Source organism: Homalodisca vitripennis, chromosome 8 (genome assembly GCF_021130785.1).
Source record: "Homalodisca vitripennis isolate AUS2020 chromosome 8, UT_GWSS_2.1, whole genome shotgun sequence".
NCBI lineage: Eukaryota > Metazoa > Arthropoda > Insecta > Hemiptera > Cicadellidae > Homalodisca > Homalodisca vitripennis.
This window is the reverse complement of record NC_060214.1, coordinates 37,065,928-37,087,314: the sequence shown is the minus strand read 5'-3', so window position 1 is coordinate 37,087,314 and position 21,387 is coordinate 37,065,928. Positions and strand designations below refer to the sequence as shown.

At 32.7% G+C, this 21,387-nt stretch overlaps 1 protein-coding gene across 2 annotated transcripts in view; it reads right to left on the bottom strand.

The window, feature by feature from the left end:
- Positions 1-21,387, bottom strand: part of LOC124367564 — a 236,511-nt gene that overhangs the window by 79,975 nt on the left and 135,149 nt on the right. Inside the window, exon 1 of one of the 2 annotated variants that reach the window (XM_046824496.1) lies at positions 4,218-4,292. The exons of the other annotated variant lie outside the window; for it this stretch is intronic. The gene's annotated coding sequence lies outside the window, so the exon portion shown is untranslated. Of the gene's footprint in view, positions 1-4,217; positions 4,293-21,387 lie in introns of those variants that run through there. 2 annotated transcript variants of the gene reach the window in all.

Sequence of the window (21,387 nt, the reverse complement as noted above, 5' to 3'; positions counted from 1 at the left end):
AGTAATGTTTCCTCTCTAATAGTGCCTTTTATCGGTTGCCCTTACTGAATAATTACTTGTAAATTGACGCTTCAAACTCCTGCCATAAATAACCAATATCTACGCTTACACTTTATTAATTATATCAAACCGAAAAGTTTTCACCCGGCTCTTGGTATATTCATCCAAATATTTTAAAATTGAACTTTATTTCTAATTCTGTAAATTAAATAATGCGTTGTACGGTTTTAGAAATGTCCTAATGAGAAATAAGATTGAAAGGACAGCAAATCTAATGTCTTGGGCTGAAACACGTTTAAATAATTCATGGTATTTAAATAATATACATTTGGAAAACATATTGGCATATGGACAACACTTGTTTTATTTATTTAATTCTCTATTTTATTACGTGATTTTAAGTATTTTTTTAATTATTTGACCTGAGCGTTTTATACACCTGACGATGGGACGTTCCTCCCGAAACATGTAATGAGAATCTACAAAAGTAAATTTTGGAACTATTGACAAGGTAAAGTACCATATATTTGTCTATAAATACAGTTTATTGGCTTCTACAAACATGGATTCGCAAAATATTATTACACTGATTGAATACTTTGAAACATTGCTAAAAATGCAGTTGTTCGTTATGTCTGAAACTTGTTGCAAATGTATTTGTAAGAGACATCAAAGCACACTTTACCCTGGGACATCAATAAATATCACCCTAGTTAGCCTTAAATATTGATAAAAGAAAACATTGTTTTCAAAACTTAATTTGGAAGACTCCATTTCTAAATAAGCCAATATATTTGTATCTAATCTCCTTTACTGCATATAAGTTAAACATTGGAAATACACTTACTCAACAACTAATAACAAAGTACAAACAAAGTATTACTTTACTACTTTGCGCTATCTAGATTTTTATCGATTATATAGCTTTTGTCACAAAGCTAAATTTAATTTACCTATAACAATTTTCATGATATGTTACTGTTAAAAATTTTGGACCGTACAGTTAAAATACAAATGTCTCTAAACAAGCTACTATGTTAACGATTCACAGCAGACAAACAATTATATTGTCAACTGTTTTGTTTCCTATAACAAAACAACACACTTCAAGGACATTAGTTTGTCAGCTGTAAACTTGACCACTGAGTCTATAGTGACATAATAATAAAACATTTGAAAATTTATTTTAAACAACTTTCAACAAAACTTTTTTGTAAACGAAGATAAAAAATATGTTTATATTATTATGTACAAAAAGAGTAGGTTCATAAATTAAGATCCGGTTTTAAGATTTAAGGTTTTAAGTTAAAAATAAGGCTAAAAATAAATAATTACGTTAGTTTAGAGCGGTTTAAAAACAATTATGTTTTGATATTTCTGTACTATTTTACAAAATTCCGTTCGAAACACAAAGCGTGGCAACAATATACGGTACTTGATTCGGCTACAAGTAACCCGGAAATTATATGTTGTTTCAAACTGACATGTTTATAAAATAACATAAAAGGACAATAATATTATTTCAGATTGGCATTTGCATGAAAGCTTGAATTGATTTGAAACATAATCCACGTGTAGAAAGCATAATTTCGTGTATTTAATGTTATACATCAACGTTAAAACATAAAAGAATATTTTAAATGTCAACTGTTCTAGCTGGTAAAACATATTGTGTATTATGTCAAACATTTCAGGAATAGTAACAAGCTACAGCTACAGGTGTATGGCCATTGTTTTGTTGATTGAATATTCTATTCAAGCAGTTTACACTGAAGAATTTGTGTGCATTAGTAATTGAGTGGTGCAATCATACTTTTGATTGTTACTCTTTCTTGATGGAGCTCTTCAAGATAAATTACTTAAAGACAAGAAAATTAGTTCTTTGTATCACCCAACGAAGAGTTACGGGCTCTTAAATTAAGAATTTTAAGCAATTTCATAAACAGGTCCAATGAAAATGGCTGAAATGGATTATATAAAATGTTTACTGTGTGTATACAAAGAATGACTTTAATAGAAACATTTTAATTAAATACTTAAGGCAATACATTTTTTTGTAACAGTCTTATCAGCCATCTTCCATATAACTACTATTAAAATAGTCAGGACCTCACCTACAGCAATTTTTCTAGTAAAATGACTAAAGGTTCTTTGCATTTTTCTTGTCTTAAGTAGGAAAAAAAATTTAAGGAACTATTTATGTCAACTAAGCAGATTGCATAATCTAAAAAAAAGATTGTCACGGACAAAAGACACATGAAGTAAATAAGCATTTATTTACTTGTTCCATATAATGCTAGCCATTCTCTGTTCAAGTACTTTGTTGGAATACAATAGTAACTAAGTACCCTACAGTGTTGTATAGCTCAGTACCTCGCGTTGTCCTCTGAACTAAGAGCTTGCTAGAAACCAATATTATAGTCTCTTTCTAGCGAAAAGTTTCAATATTCGACAATTTGTCTACGGCTCAAATGAAAGGGAGATACAATAATAAAATTCAAATGCCCTTAATTTATTAAATACATGCCTATTTAGACATATTGGTCGCCTATTTGGCTGAACGTTAACGAAACCCATCACTCAAAGGGCTGGAAAAACGTATTTTTTTGTTTTTTCACGCAATATCTAGAGAACAAGTTGACCTCAGCAATTTATCTATAAAGTTCAATTATTGTAGAGGTTACTTCATGGCATTTTGCTGAGCAGTAACAGATGATCGCAGAAAAATGTTTCTAAAAACTTGAATTAAAAATAGATTCATAAGGCATGTTAAAATTAGCCAAAATATAAAGCCTAATAAATTATATTAGCTATAGACTTGAAATATTGCATGCAACTTTAGTGCAGCTTGTAAGTGACACTGTGAGGCATGTGATGCATACTCATGTGTTGTAATATAAAACATAGTTCTCAATATATTTATTTTACAATCATTAAATTTACAACTATATAGAACTCGTTTAAAACTCTGCTTAGATTCTTAGAACAGGTAACAACTTTGAGTAAATTATATTTGTACTATAGTCGTTGAAGGACCACATATTACTTATATGTTATCAGTTCATGTAATACAATACTTTTAAATAAATATACCTATTAGTATATTACACAAAATAGATGTACTGTGAGATTATAAATACAATTAATTAAACACTGGAATGGAACACTGAGTTTCACATAATTGTGCCCTAACAATGTTTTTGCCAATTGTGTTCTATTCGTTAATAACAAACACAACTAAAAATACACAAATAAAAAAAATATTAATGAATTAATAATCAGGGACTCAATTCTTCAGAACGTAGAAAATGAAACTTCACAACTAACTATATTACGAAATAGAATAAAACTGTATAAATTTAAAGAACTAGGACTTAAATTAAAATGTCTTTATGGTAATGTAATAAATACATATTATTGTGTTAGCAGGCTTGCCTGATATTACTATTCACTCACTCATTAGCTTATATATAATTGTGGAATATCAATTCAAATATATGAATAATTTTAAAAGTTTAATTTGATCTGCCATTACTTTATTATCAGAATTATTTACGAATTTCTTTTTTTAATCAATGTTTGCATCGTCAATAAATGAACAATAAAGACAACTCATGTTTAAACCTAAAAACTTTCAAACTGAATGTAAACATTTGCTAATCCATTTAGATAACGATGAAACCTGGTTTCATCATGATTGTATACAGAGTGTACTCTATTATTGACAAAATAATAATAATTGACAGTAACTTTAAATCAGTATCCAAACAATTTGAAGACATATTCATAATTACAAAGTAAATGTTCGTTATTAAAATCAAGTTCAGTTTCATTTAAAGGATTTTTAAATATTTGAGATGGATAATGAATTAACAATAATATGACAATACGGTTCAGAGCGAAATAACTTGTGATAATAACAGTGAATGTCATTAGGAAGATCATTTATTATGAGCAATAAAGTTCTAATTTATTAAACAAAGGATTTGAAGAACTGGAAAACTAATATCCCGAAAACTAACCTAACTTATTGGTTCATTGAATCTGTACTATTCACGACTGTTATATTCCTGCACAACTTTTGGAGAATAATATGAAATGTTATATGTTTTAATATTGAAAATATCATATGTTTTATTTTAAACAATTAAATTTATCTGACATTATGAGTACATGTGTTATAAAAATAAAAACAATGGATAAGTACCGAAACTTACCGGTGGCGATGAGAAGATACCAGAGGCTCGAACGCTAATAAAGTCAACAACACTCACTCGCGGCCACTACCAGAATGATGTCTCGCTCGGGCAGTCGAGCCGGCGCGCGCCAACCGCTTGCTGCGCATGCGCCGCGGACGGTCGCCCAGCTGATCTCCCATCCCATTGTTGTCATGCTGTAAATCCTAGGACAATTATTGTACCTGAGTTGGCCCATATCTTTCCCGTCGACGCGCCGCCGAGTCACCGAGCGGTCGGCTTTTCCTTGAAGAGTCCATTGTCAGACGTCATACCCCTTCCTTCTCCTAATACCCTGATCGTTCCTGGTATTTCGCCGATTTTCACTTTCCTTGTGTTGAACGATTCTAGCTAGCTAGCAGAAAACCGATAAACTGGTTCAGATAACTGAAAGCAATACATTGTACGTTAATACGTTATTGCTTTTGATATTACATGCATGCTCTGTTATTCTTCTACGCGAACCAGTTATTCTTCACATGATAGTGTCTTCTTAAACCCATTTCATTGTACATCCGTTTGTACGATAATAGCTCATGATTGAAAAATCCTATAGACTTGACAGTTGGTTTGCAGTTGTCTCTTGCTCCAAGAGATAACTCTAATTATTTTGAGGTCAATAGGTCAAACGACAGTCCGCCTAAGCAACAATGGTTGATAAAAAATCCTAAAGAGTTGTGACTTGGTGTGTATGATTCTCTTGTGCAAAGAAGATATCTAATTATATATGTTCTGAAGGTAAAAGCGCAGTCTATATCTGACTTTTTTTTTTTTTTTTTTTTTTTTTTTTTTTTTTTTTTTTTAGAGGGGTCCTATACTTGTACAAATTGTGTCCCAAGTGAATAAAGACATTTTTATTTTTCCTTCAGTTTCCATACTTGTTTCGTCTCTCCATTTTAGCTCTAAATCATTATTAACTCACAAATGAGTAAATTGTAACTTGTTTGATGGCAATTGAGGTGAAAAGATAACAGGATTTCGGACATTTGCCATCGTTATGGGTTATAAAAGGTATAACACAACGTTTCGAGGATTTAAATCTATCCTCTTCGTCAGGTGGGGGAGGTAATAATACGTCCAAAAATAATAATAACAAACTTTATAAATAATTGACGTGACTTGCTTTTTTGACGTGTCTTTAAAGAAAGTTGACTCTACTTGTATATATTGTAGCTTATCAGTTGTTTATCTCAGAAGACCTTAGCTAGTAAAACAATTTTAATCAACGCTTGGTATACAACATTCTTTATTATATAAATTTTGCATATATGATATTTTGTTCAAGCTTATTTAATTTTTTAAGTTATCTGTTTGCATTAAAATGGGGTTTAAACAATTCTGTTACAGAAAATAGTTGAATTCAGAGATTATTTACTAATTTAAAAAAGCTGTTATATTTTAATAAATATTTTCTGGAAACATATTTTTTTATTTAAAATACTCACTATAAGGAAATAGTTAAAGAATTATTTTAATTAATAATATTGAACCATCCTAATTTGTTTATTTTGGACCAATAATTATTTGTTTTGTGTTTGAAACATTTGGTAAATATTATTTCACGTGTTACATGCGACGACACACCACTTTGAGTGTAACACCTGTGGTAATGGTACGACGAGCAACATACTGCGATGGGATACGCACTACCGTAAACTCGATCTTGCCTGTTGTGGAGATTCTAGTACGTAACTCAGTTTATTGCGACAGATCCCACTGAGTGAAAGGCTTTGCTAACGCTCCGCCAAATTCGATGAAAGGGTACACAGTCATCGATCTCAATCTTGCCTGAGAACACAGACCGTTCTCGAGATATCCTACTACCAGAGAAGCTTCACTTACGCTCATTCAAATCCCTTGTAAGGGCATTCACAGTCATCAAACTCGAGCTGATTAAACAGAAATGAATGTTTATGCAATATTTAAAGTCTGTAGCTCAATTAATTATGTAAATACTGCGGACAGAAAAGAAAAAGTTTCTAGTCCCCTGAGTGATAGGCTTCGATAACGCTCAGCTAACAACTTGCCAGCTCTTAAAAATGAAAGTATAACAAGTTTCCTTTGCCTTTATAGCAACACCATTACGTGTAAATCACAGGCTTTAACGCTCAGGTAATGTATGTTGTCATAACCCACCCGTCCCCGTACAGCCGGGCGGGCTTTATCGACAATTTAATCTCACAGCTCATGCCAAATTACCTCCATATTTTAGTCTACTTCTTAACTCCTGAGTTTAATGGGTGTGATGTACCTCAGTGAATCATTTTCGCACTCTTTGCTTTAAAACTCGACGGCTGCTTTTAAAATATGGTTGATTCGCTTGGCTTCTATGTTTGTTCCTACTCTAATAGATACCCGAAAGTGTGGGCCCAAATAAAATATATACTTAGGTGAAAATTCATTAAATATTTTATAATAAAATGTATCAAAAATGCAATTCCCTATATTAGTAAAAACTCATAATGAATAAATTATTTACAAATAATGGTATTCGTATAGTCTAAGGTACAGAGAATTTGTTAATACGTCGAAAACCTTAACCTTTTTGTGGCTCCATTTTAACCATAGAATTTTGAACTTCTATATAGAAGGTGATTTAGTTTATGGTTACAATAGTTTGATATACATTCAGTTTAATCACTAATTTTTACTAATATTTATTAAACCTTGAAACATCGGCATTTTTACCATTTAATCAGCTATATTCTTAGATTTTATACATTTAGTAAATATCTCTAGTTTATGACCTGTTTATTAACCAAAATCACGCATGATTAGTTTATTTTATAAGTGTTAAAGCAAAAATTAATATGAAATTAAACTATATCTCCCTTAATATGATTAAACGCTATGCCTTATAAATATATGGGCCAATTTTCGTGTATACCCAGTTGTGTTTCTTATTGGAGTGTACTTTTTAATTGCATTCCTTTGAAGAAGGAAATTTTGTTGTTCAAATAGAATGATTTATAATAATTTTATTAATTTATGAGGGCTACAAACAAAAACAAATCTAGCCACAGACTGTTAACTGAGGTTATAGTGACATTTCAGTCGTCAGAATTCGCTTAGTGATGTTGAAGGTAATGTAAAAGGTTGTGCTAGGTCTGGTCTTCAGAACGCGCTTTACATAGTCTCTCCAGTGCGAATTCCATTTTTGTATTGCTGTAATTGTATATAAAGAGTTTTTTTGTAAATTAGTAGACAAAGTTTACTTCTCTTTTAATAGTATATTTTCTCCTTGAATTAATATGCCTGTCCACATAAATTCCTATATACGCCTTCTAATCTAGTCATCAACATATCACAAATCAATTCGTGTTCATTAATAATTAAGAAAATTAGGCATATCAATTTAAAATGTAACATATAAAAGTTATATGCTAGAATTAAATGTAAACTAAAATGGCTGGTTGTAACCAAGGAATGACCACACTATATAGTTTCTCCAAAATAAACTCAGCAAAAATAACTGCATTTATTACTCACCTATTTTAATCAGTCTTAATACAGATTTAACGTGAATATGAGTAATGAACCGCTATGTATACCGGACACCACTGGCCGATTTCAGCACATTTTACATTTTTCAACAATCCATAATATTGTTACATATGAAAGACCTGTTATTGTTATTGGCTGAGCGTCAGTGAAGCCTATCCCTTGGGGGACCGAAAAAACTCTCTGAAAGAGATGATATTTTGAAATTTTGAAATGAAACCTTAGGCAAAATTGAGTTTAATAACGATGACTATGGATTGCGACTGAGCGTTCTTAAAGACTTTCATTTAAGGGGATATCTCAAGAATTGATATTTTTCATGAAATTTTATTTCTACATCGTGAGATTGAGTTCGATAATGTTGCATGTCTACCTATAGTATTTAAAACTAAGCTATAGCGAAGCCGGGCTATGTACAGGGTATTTGGAGAATATATTAAGCTATATGAGATTGTATACACCTTCATTTCTACATAGAGACATCGAGTTTAGTGATCGTTTACGTCCACTCATTCAATTATGGAGATCTTGCGATTGTCGAAGCTATAAAATTGGCATTTTGCTTATTGTGATATCACTCAGGAAGTTGTCAGAATTTCTCTTCTATACGACTGAATGTTTGTTTTTCAAAGAATATCTCGTTATGGAATTAAGACATAGACTTCAAATTTCTGATAAATCTTCATTTTTACACAGGCATGATCAAGTTCGATGATGGTGCGCGTCCCATTATGAGATCTCCCTCATTCTATCTTTAGCGTGGTTACTTCACAAATAGTAGTCTGGCATACTCAAAGCTTATTTTAGTGCCCAAAATAAGTCTAGCAACTTACTTTTAATTGAACGTAGTGTACTAAGTTAATTCTGAAATTAGTACATTTAAAACTTTTTAAGTTGTTCCTTTAACGATTGTCGAATAAATATAGCATTAAAATATTGTTTTTACGTGTACATGATCAGGAGAATAGTTGAGATAGAAACGTTGAATTTTTCAACGCATTGAGATCTCAAGTTCGGCCAATACTACCTGAACATTATTGGTATAAAATTTCGTTACATGTATCCTTTCACATTCTAATATTGAAACCACTATTGGAAATATTTTTACTTCTGCTGCCGTCATTGCAGATGGAACAAATCTCCCATTTATCCGTGTTGTATGGTAGATCGATGAATGATTCCCGTGAGGATTGCATTTGAAGTACCAAACAGTAATAAACTAGACTCGAGCAACTGAATGGAAAAAGTTCGCAACCGGATGTAATTAAACGGAACAGTGAACGCAGCGCGATGAGTCTGGATGTTTGAAATCGAAAAAGTTGGCGATGAAAGGTTTCACGCGCGCACAATGAGAGGTATCGAGAGCCGGACAGTGGCTCGGCGCGGCGTTATTGATGTTATTGGCAAAGCTTCAGCCTTTCCCGCTGTTATTGCTTTTGACAACTTCCTCTTATTTATTCCCTTCCTCTTTGGTGAAATTTTGAAACTATCAAGTCAATGTACGTCAAAGTGAAGTTTCTTCGTGGCTTTCCATAACGTTGTTATATGTAGTGATTAATATTTCAGTGAGCAAAAATTATAATCATTCACCGGTACGCTTGTAATATTCAGTTTCTGACTAGCTTCAAGAGATAAGACCACAAATTTGCTAACTGTTATGGAAATTCATGCAAAGCTAAATTGTGGAATGATTGCGAAGTTTTCAAGAAATGTTCAATCCTCAACGTTATGTTTCTTTTATTTTCTTGTTTTTGGGATTGTGGATCAGTTGGATTCCTTATTATTGTGTATAAAAGTAATAATTATAGTCGTATAAGATAATATTTAAAAGACAAAGATAAAGTGAAAACACTGTTCAACTTTATAGGAAATTTTGGGCGTATTAAGTATTACTTAAGGGTATGTTGTAATCAATCGCAAAGAAACTTGGCAAAAATATACAAATAGGGAATCTTAACAGTATATTTTACGTAATAGACAACTGAAGAGAGTCACGTACTTTTTGTAAACAATTGAGGTGAATAATAATTAAGGTCCTAAGTAATTGAAATAACAAATAAACTACAGGCAAAAAAACGTTGTTTTAGGAATTTCATTATTCAATCATCTCTATAGAAGAGAAAACAAGAATAAGTCAATTTATCTACTAATCTCGCTTTTCAATATGTACTAAAGAGAGGAATATTTATATGTCCAGATGATTTTAATAATATTCATAAGAATTTAATATGTTCTTAAAGTAAATTAAGACTATTAGGCAGTCGTTGCCATTTTAAAGTCATTCCATCGTATTAGACCAATTTCAAACCTTTGATTCCTAAAACAAACGTCTCGTATTTTCGAACTTCGATTATGAAAAAAACGTTGGACAAATCGCAGAAGTGATGTGCTACAAATCCCACCAATTGACATAACAAAATTATAATGAGCATACCGGTAAGTGCAAAAGTCTTCCTACTACATTAACATCCAAGTGGTTTGGAATAGTGTATCCTTCTTTGAAGATATGTAATGGTATCACCCGTGAATACTTCTGATGGATTTATAATTTATTTTCTCTACACGTAATCATTTGAACACACTTGAGAGGTGTGCTTATTGAGAGACACCTCGAATTGAGGTAACGATGAGACAAAACATCATTGTATAAAGAGGGAAAGACGTACCGTTCGATCAAAGGTAAACTTCTTCAAAGGAACGTACATTGGATGAAGTCCACTTGGATACTAATTTGTGGTTCTCCGTTCTTCTTATTTTACACAAACGTTTAAAATGAGTTGTTGTAAGATTACTTTTTAAATATTATATTTGCCTAAAAAAATAGACTAGCCTTCCCATTTTTGGCGTAAGTAAAACGTATTAATTATTAAAGAATATGAATCAATTATTGTTATTGCAACAACTCCAATTTTCTTCCTTTTACCAAATATTAAAAAAACGGATATACACATATGTATACAGATGTACTGATATATTTACACAGATGGACACTTACTTACACATAAAATCTTGGAATCATCGTTTTAAAGAGTACTTTCACGAAACATTGATATATTTATTAAAGAAATATAATATATGGAGTAAGAAAGTAGAAAAAAACAATAATACCACTGATTTTATTACTTCATGCCCGAATAAACAGTATACAGAACAAAGAGCATAAAACAAACACATCTGGCCTAAACCAATTCACGTTCAGGTCTGCAGAGATTCTCCACCAGCTTCACCGAATTCATTGTTTTCTTTTCTAAGGGTCTGGCGTTATCTGCAGTCCACAGTCCTCTGTATAAATTTAAGGGCCGTGACAAACTGTTCCGCCAGAGAAATATAAAGTCAAAATAGAATAATGATTTCGTTGTGGACCTAATATTTACACTAACCAAAAATACGATTAATGATATAACTTTAAACTTAGACGAAATACGGCAATTATTTTATGTAAATATAATTAATGTTACAACATTTATAACTATCTAATCACCTAATGCAATTTAGATATTGCATTTTGTTTAAATTAACTGTGAATGTATTCAATAAACCCAATATTCAAAAAACGAAGCTATAAAATAGATTATATGTACTGTATTATATTACGTAGCACATTATTACAGATTAAGTTGAAATTAATTTTAGTTGTATAATATTAAAAACGCGTACGTTACGACTGCATTACTATCAAAAATTCACACTTTGTTTTTTGCCAAATAAATAACACAAGTTTTGAACTTTTTAACATAACCTTTATAGTAATGATTTGTATATAACTTACACAAATCACTTTGTAGTAAGTTATATAACTATATATATATATATATATATATATATATATATATAACTTTTATATAGAGTCATATAACAATTAGCAGCAAATTAGTAGTTAAGACGACTGTTTCACCCATTAATTCAGAGAGTAATTTGCCCTTTTAACTACAGACTCTTCAGCGTAGTTTCAAATATTTAACAGAGAAATTCATAAGTAAGCATAAAGTAGTCATGTTCCAGGTTGGGAATTTATTTGGAATTTACCTTATAATCTATTTAAATGTTCATATAATATGTTGGCTATCTCTCGTATCGCATATATTACATTCAAGTTCCAAAGTAAAACCATTATATGTAAATAGCAATGCTAGAAATAATATAACCAAAACCCAAGGCAATTCAATTTTGAATAATATTTTCATTTCAGCATATTGTTACGTCATAAAATATATTTTGCAACAAAGTGATATTAAATATTTAAGATACTTGTATAACGCACATATGAAGCTACTGAACATTTAGTCTCGAGAGACTCATTAAAGAAAAATAAAAGACGAAATGTATCCATTGTAAATAATATTCTCTATCAATATGCCTTAAGTCAATGGCAAAATTATTAGGATAAATTTGCCAACTTAGAGTGCAGGCGTGCACGCATTTGTGTGTATGTGTATGTGTATGTGAAGTGGTGACGTGTAAAAAGTAATTTTGTGTCAAAGTAAAAAACATCATATTTGCACCCAGGAGTGGTGGGTGACTCAGGGGGATTGAAACGTCAATCAAAGCAGAGCAATTACGATCTCATCTAAATATTTTAAAACGAAAACGCGCTGTATTGGTTTTGTTCGATGGGACGAAACCACTTACATCTTTTATCCGCTTTTATACTTCAGCACAAAATGGAAACGGGATAATCCTTCCCGGGAGAAATATAGTTAATACGCTGAATCAAAGACGATTCTACAACCGCTGGGCACTGCATCAGTATTAAATATTTTTGTTAATGTTTTCTTCGATTCTATTCTTTTTTTCTTTGTCAAATACTTACTGAGAGACAATTTCTCAATATTATTAAAACAACTTTGCAAATATTAGACGAATTAGATATTTCAAGACATTTTTAGATCATCCTTGAGCTCACCTAAAACAGACGAAGAATTCGTCAATATAATTATACCTTTTAGGTATGATTACGTCAAAACACAATTCACGTAACTTTCTAAGATCTGTATTTAATTTAATTTACGAGATATGCTGCTGACAGACGGGAATCAGACAGAAAATAAATTTTTGCAGCTTCCCGACAGACAGAAGAGAACAGCTTCCAGCCTCCGATTCATCTCCAACGACGCTCAGTTATTGAATAGACATCCACCTTCATCTAACTCACTCTTTTCTGTATATAAATGAATATCGATTCAAAATTTCAAGTCCTCTGGTGTGCTCGTTTTCGAGATTTTGTGGCAATGAATTTTTCCATTCCATAAAGAGGCGTTAGGCTTCGCTAACGATAGTCCAAGAAGGGTTACTACGGAGTATCAAGTAAACTGACATAAAGAAACGAAAGTCCACTGCCGTTATCTTGGTATGAATACTACAATGCAGGTTAAGGTAAAATTTTCCACCTTTTTATGAAATCTACAATCCAACAATTCTGTTGTATTTACGAGTAGCTTTATCGCATGTGTTGTTTGAACTTTAGATGAAATATTTCTTTTACAATTATTTTACTTTTACAGCACAAAGAGTGTGTTTACATTTTTTTTTTTTATTCAGCGATTTCTTGATTCTATTTTGGTTACTGATAGCCATTTGACCGCCATATCAATTGAGTTCCTTCTTAGACCAAGGACTGATATAAACTTTCAAGACTTTAGGAACTTAGGATAAGGAGTTACCGTACAGGCGAACAGATGAACGAAACGATTTCATCAAGGATTTATCGGGTCGTTAAAAAGTGAAACACATTACATTCAACTAGTCGGTGAATTAAAAATTATTTTAATAGTGGCCTGCTTACACATTTAAACGAGACGCAAGGACCGAAACACATGTGGGAAAATAAAAAGGTGCTTGCCAAAGTGATGGCCTTGCCTGTGGGCATGGCGGTAAGAGGAGGCGTAGAGTGCAATAAAATAGCGGGAAGTTGGCAAAAACACCGCGCGTGTTCCGGAGTGACTAGCCTTGCTCTCAAGGCGGCAGTGGCAGTGGCAGTGGCAGTGGGCGGTCAGTTGACTGACTCATTGTTGTGCTGTCGATCAGCTGATCGTCCCGTCAACAAGTGAGGCCGGTGTGGCGCGGCCACACAAGTAACAGAACATTTCCCGCATTGTCCCGCAACAGAATATTGTTACCGAGTTTCATATGATACGATTCCCACAAAGCCTATATTAAGATGATTGTCTGAACATTACGTTGATACAATCCTTCTCTATTCCTAAAAATTTAGGAATAGAAAAGTTACATGGCTGTGATATTTTTTAAATTAAAATTATTGAGATTCTTATACCAAGCGAGAAAGTTTGTGTATTTATGTTGTCTTGCTCGAAATCTATACGTGGCGTGAAGCTGCGAAACAATCCCCACAAAACGTTACCGCAATACAATATGTACATAAAATATTTCTGAACGTTCTAAATTATTTTTACTATTTTGTTTTTTTGAGAGCATCTACAAAGTAACATATTTAGAATAAGGTGTTCATTAAAGGTAACGTAGAATTTCTAAAAATACCTAACTGACTTCAAGGGTTAAAGAAAACTGAACATAGCTATAAGAATTATGCTTATAGACTTTTTCAGTTACTATTTAGGTGCTGCATGGCCCCTAACTTCCCCTATGGGGCTCAAAATGGCCACACAGATAATATAAGAACACGGTCTTACATTGCGTTTTATGACTACTCTCTGAAAGCAGTAGTCCGCTGCAATTTCATTGATCAAATATTGTCATTGGTTGTTAAAATGCATTAGTGCTTATATTTTAAAATTATCTTAACGAAAACTAGTCTTTCTGAACAAACCGTTATTTTAATACCAGGCAACAGTCATTCAGCGCAACATTAAAACTAATTCTTTACAAATATTATTTGAAATCGTAATTGTCAAGATTTCATTTCTGGGGTCGGAGTTGGCTCGAAGTCAATAGTCAAGGAATCTTTTATTTTAGCAGGCGAAGTTAGCATTATCTTTCATCGTAAACATGAAACACTTTTACGATTTAAGTAGTTAGTCCGGATACCGGTTTTCTGGCCCCCCAAAACTTTTCAAGGTTAACAGTGTTTATTGAAGATACAATTAATGTCGCCATCTCTGGAACCATCTCTGGAAACATCTCTGGAACCATCTCTGGAAACATCTCTGGAACCATCTCTGGAAATAGACATCAAATATGATGTTGCCAGGTTTTAAATGCCAAAATCAGAATCATAACCAATTCATTATCAACTTATATATTATCGTATATTTTACAATTCCAAAATAGTAATATGTTTAAAATAATATTGTTATTTACTACGTGTGTAGGCACAAAAAGTCAGAACTAACTGTTACCTTTTAAGTTTTTCCCTTTCCTACTATAGTTATATAAGTATCACATCTGATTCGCCAACACGTTATAGTAGCTAATGTTTTGTTCCAAGAATTCCGGTATTCCCGGTTAACAAATTGGCTTAGAAGTGGGTTTGTTCTAGGGGTATGATAATTGTTCAGTTTTAAGTAGGTGTTGGCTGTTTATTTAAGTAAACAAGAGAATAAAATAGGGAATTATGAGAAAGATAAAATATGCATAATACAAAAACGTTAGTGACGTCAGTCATGTAAAGTGAAGACCGATGTCTGTCAAGTGAAAGTCCAGTGGGCGGAATTGTGAACCTAGGGGATGACCTTAGCCAGCGATATATATAGACGGTGAGTACATACACCAGGTTATTATACACATACGATAAGTTTGTTTTTTGAGCAATAGTTTTTTTTACAATAAACTAGATGCATTCAATATGAAGAGTCCATAGGAGAGTAACATAAAATTTCATTTCAGTTTTCCTGCTATAGATTTAATTGTAATTTAATACTCAGGGTCATTTTTTTATAAACATAAATTAAGGACTCCCAATTGAACGATCTCTACCATTCTCAATAGTGAATTATTAGTAGAATTTTAGTTTACTACAAAATTCATACATCAAGGTCAACTAGTTCTAAGGTTTTAGTACTGAATACAGACAGGCAGATTCGGACTTCACTCTTCAGCAACTGACGGGAAAGGCTTCCTTCGGTAAATGATCAGCCAAAAAGTAACACACACAATGTGGCTTTTTAAACAGATAGCCAGCCAAGCATTCGTATATTATGAACGTGTGTTTGTATACAGTGTGTATAAAATGTCTGGAGCCACCTTAAATTATTTTAACCATACCAGATAAAATCTAGAAATTTTGCTATATGTCATATCTTGAGTACCTTTTATTTCATATCATTGCAGGCTGTTGAAATACAACCAATACCTTTAAATATGACTTAACACCTTGCATCAGACGCCACTCTTCTATATGATAATTTATTACCAGAAAATTGAGGACTTTGAGTGCGTACTGTCACTGCTCTATTTTGTAATAGGTAATTTCTAAAAGTTTATCCTTAACAAAATGGAAGCCGTTTAAATGGTCATATTCATATTACAAGAGCCGCCATTTTTGATTAATGAAGCTTATGAAGTGAAATGTATGGTATTATATTCTAATAATCAAGACCTTTAAAATTATATGCATATCCAGATTTAGTTTTAAGGTTTTGATTAGGCTTTCAACGCCCCCTCCCCTACAGCATATAAGATAACCGTACAGTATTCTGTAAATTTTTAAAATTGTGTCTGCTACGGTTGAAAATAATTAGGCATTTCGAGTCATATTACACACACCTTGTATTAACAAACGTAATAAATTATAATAGTCGTAGTAAAAAACATTTGTTTGGACATGTAACATTGACATTAGACAAAAGGAACTCTGCGCCAGTGACAGCTGGGTGTTACAGCCCTCGTTACATTAACGTTGGCGGAAGTTACTTGTACAATACTAATTTGCTCGTTATACGACAATTTCCGTCCCGTAGTGACTCGCTGTCGTTAGTGGTGACGTCGTCATTTTCGTCGCTGACTGATGTTCTTTCGTTTTTGCTGAGTACATTAGATCTGACCTTCTCTAGAACAGCGGTGTTAACGTCTCTTGAGCAGTCAAAGTCAACACCAGACCTAAATCTATTTGTTAGGCGACCGACACTGGTAAGTATCTAGTAGTCAGGAAGTCAAACTTTGAGGATGGCCTTAGTCCAGTATGGTGAAGAGACGATTTTTTTAAAATTGGAAACAGCATTTCTTCAATATATAAATACAAAACTATAAACGTATTATGGCCATTTGTCAAGTTTTGTGTAAAAAACTGAATACATGACGTTTAGATTTTTGGGATCCGCTTTCTTCTTCATGTGTCAAATTCAAAACTAACTATAGCCTTCACGAGAGTACATGTGGTTATAATTTTACGTACAATGTAATTATAAACCTCATATTAAATGGAATGGTTTAGGCGTATAGTTTATCACAAGAGAACGATGGCTAAAGAAGGCTTCAAAGACTTGACAAAAAATATAAAACTATATTTTGGGTAACTATCTAGACAAAGGTTATTCGATTATGGTAGGCAACAAATATCAGTTCTTGTAAAAACCAAACTTTTCCAATCACTGCTTTAACAGTATTAATTTGTTGTACTACAATAAAATCATGTCACAAACCACATAATTATGTGGCGTACCCATTCACAAATAATTAACTAATAGAAGTATTCCAAAACATACAATTATTGATTTTAAAATGTAACAATATTGTTATATAGAACATCTTGTTTAAAATGTATTAAAAAATGTTAACAACAAGGCAAACTCTATGTTAAAGATTAGTCGTAAAACAGTTGTAAAATATTTCAATTAATTGGTGTGTAAACAATGATTAATAAAAAAAACTTGCACGACTTTAGTTAAATTTAGTGTATACTCCACATGAAGTAACATACTCCTAAAAAAGCCACATGAGAAAATATTCAACCAGAATATAAATGATAGGTGACAACGTAAAGTGTAATGGCGTAGTAGCGAGTACAGCGGTTATGGCTAGATTATAGAATCAAGCAACGTCGAGCGTGACTTCTCCATGGATGGGTGACCCAGCGCGCTGGGGTATCATGTCCTTGCAAACAGTCCGCCTGTCCGTCCTAGGTGGTGGCTCTTGAAAGTTACATTTAATCTGATGGTACCCAGAGTAAGGTTACAGAAAGCTTCTTCGCCATAAATATTCCTGATAAAATGTTCTATAAATATTGCAAATATGTTATCAGAGAGGCAACTTAGTGAACCGTTAGTGCCTGACAGAGGATAATAATAGGATATTGTCAGCTACTGACGAGAATCTTAGTCTGCTGAGAGTAGGTATATACGCGTGATAAACGCCATCATGATAATCTGCAATACATAGACTAATCATGTTGGCGTTGGCCTAGTTTTTTTTTTTCAAAACAAGTTGTTACAGAAGAAATTTCACTACACATAAAACACGAAATTAACTACTACATCGCGAAATCTAGTGATGTTATATTTATATGGAAATAAGTAAGTGAAGCTTCACTATTATTTCTATGACAAGATATGTGTTAGTCTATATGGTTATAATGTGTACTGGGTATGTAAAAGGAATATTTATAAATACCCTATCCTTAGACAGTCCGTATACATGCTGTTCTTATTAGAATGGTCTATACTGTCCTGAATAATCACTTTGCCAATCGTCGCAGTCGATGATTGTAAGTGAATATTTTAAATACCAATTTAAAGGATTGGAGTTTTTTTATGGTTCGCTGGGCACCTTCCTAACAAAGGCCATTTAAGTTCAAATCTGTTTCAACTCGTCAAACCATTACAATGTCACCATACATACATAGATGATCATAGATACAGGGGAACACGTGGAGAGTGGCAGATGGACGAACAGTAATAGATACGAACATTTGGAGTAATAGATAATCGGACAAACGTACGAAATAACAAACACACACAACGATGGGTATTACTTCCACCAATGATTGATTCCATCAGAGATCGTTAATGAATACCTTCAATAAAGGAATACATGGAGATGCATGCAATAAATACAAAAACTACTGTAACTGTAAAGCTCTGATTTACTTCTCTGTTATTGAGGACCCGGGAGGGCCCTCATGAAGTTGTATGTCTGTCTGTCCTTATGTGCGATAGCTCTTGATGAACAGGTCCTAAGGACTTGGTACATGGGTTACCCTTTGTCCGTGGAAGAACGATATTGATTTTGGGGTCAAAAGGTCAGAGGACAGTCCGTTTGTATGTGGGCTAATTATTTCGTTACGTTACGTCGGTTTCTTAGACACTCCATTATATCACTTTACTCAAATACGTATCAAAGAAGTAAAATTGTGCAAAACATTTCCGAGTCCTTTGTATAGATATCTTATTTTTGTGATCTTTTAATGTTAAAAAAGGTTACAATTTGAAGGTCTTAACCTTTCGATAATACTACCCTTTCTATAAGAGGCTGCATCTTAAACATAAAATTCAATATCCTGTACAATCCAAATTTAAAACTGCTTGGAAGTTTTGGGCGCGTTTAAAATAAACTGCTACATTACAAAAATATATGAAGTTTGCTAAATCATTTAGTTTGTGGGTTTTGGGTATTATGTAGTGTAATTAAATGTATTATTAACATCTGCACACGTCCTTGACATAGCCTACATCGTCGATCTTAGAATGTATTCTATATAGACCAAGACTGGTGACCTACATTCCATATTGGACCCGACATCATAATCGTATTCCTATTAATATACCAACTATTCCTAATTACCTCTAAATCCAACAGATTATTAGATTTGATTCTTATAATTACGTAACGCTCCACGGATAATTTGTTTTATTGATTTATCTTACTATCTGAGTGTACTTATTAAGCAGCTGTCGTAATCACTAAAAGTAAGTCCTGGTTCTCATCTCGTCAACATATTATTATTATAATAATAAAAAAGTTTCAAAATTATATTTTTTTTTCTAAAAAACAAAAGAAACTTATCGAATCCTATACGACACAATTATAGAAGGCTTCGCCAAATTTTAAGATGCCCATGTGTTATACGATATTATACTCGTAATAGTAATTCCTAAGTTAGACATTAAGTAGCCATTTTGCTTTAATTGCAGAGCTTCTTAATATAATGTTATTTAAACAGGAAAGGAAAAAATTTAAGAGTTTTAGTACTTTACATCACAGCAATAACGAATTCGATACATGTATCCTATATAGACAGGAACACTGTTTTAGACCTTATGCACAATTACGTTAACTACTATACTATTGTTTATGTACATGGTATCGTGGCCTCTGTAAATGTATAAATCATTACAGTTACATTAACTGCTGTACTAATTGGTATTTAATTCACGTCACCCTGTTGCAAGAAAGCTATATTATTTCAAACAAGTTTTACATGACTAAATTTCATCTGAAATATGTCACTGTAAAATGTTTCAATCTATTAGTCTAAATTTTGGTGCCGCTTTCAAAACTTGTGTGGTATAGGATGTAAGTTTCCTTCTCTTTAAGTTCAATATGTAATTTCCTGGTCAAATTCTACTCCAATCATTCAAAAAATTATGTGGGGCCACATTGGGGCATCCCTCTTTTGTTAAAAATTTTTAATAAAAATGGGTTTATTAGTTTTGGAAAAATTGATGCAAATACATAACAAAGGAAAATAGAAACATGTTAAATTGGATAAGCTCCTCCTTGCTGAAGTCGGCTAAGTGAATTATTCCGAACTTGCCCCCCCCCCCCCCCCACCAATGTAGTCAAAAGGTGTCAAACTGACAACGCAGCATGGCCCTTGTATATAGATAGTGTGAAGAAAGGAAGCTGTAATGAGACTAGCTAGCTATACGAATTAACGACTAATGAGAAAAAATAGCGAGAATTATTGCTTATTTATCACAGGTCAATTAAATTATGTTAAGCTAAAAAACAATAATTTTAAGTTCTTTGTTAACTAAAAAAAATATTCTTATAAAAAACTATGGCATTTATGCAATTATTTTGTTTCTAAGTTTAGAATATTTTAATTTCAGATTTGTTATGCTAAAGATACCATAATATTTTATAATAAGAAAGTTTTTTAGCCTACACTCCTAAAAAATCGAGAAATAAAGATTGAGAATGAATTAAAAATCATCCAGTGACTGCTGAACACAAGAATGTATCACCTGGGTAGGTAAAGAAAGAATATTTCTGGAATACAGAACTAAAAAATGTTTTAATGAATCTCCTAAAACAAGTGTCTCTTTATAACATGTAAAACTTGATAGTGAAACAGATTGCATGATCACTCCCACACTGAGCAATCTGAAGGGTCTACCGACATATGTTTCTCATCACAACTGACAGCAGGGTTACATCGGTCTTGTCAGCTGTCACACCCCTACCACCGACGGACGCCCGCCGCCGCCACCCCATGTGTAACCCCACTGTGGGAACACAGAGGGCCGCTGTCAATTAGTCGTCAACCCCTTGATGTGGCTTTAGGAGGTTTTTTTTGTAAAAAAGATATGATGTGTGGCATAGATGAGAGGGGTTGTGTCTTTAGACTGATAAAAAATGTAATCAACTGAATCTATATACAGCCACATGTGTTACACAGTCACGTTTACAAACCCACTTCAAGATGTACTAGAACGATGAAGCCTGGGACAATATTACATTTTATCAAGTATTAAGACAAACCCCCAAAGCCAAAAATATATATTTTTTCTTGTTTAAC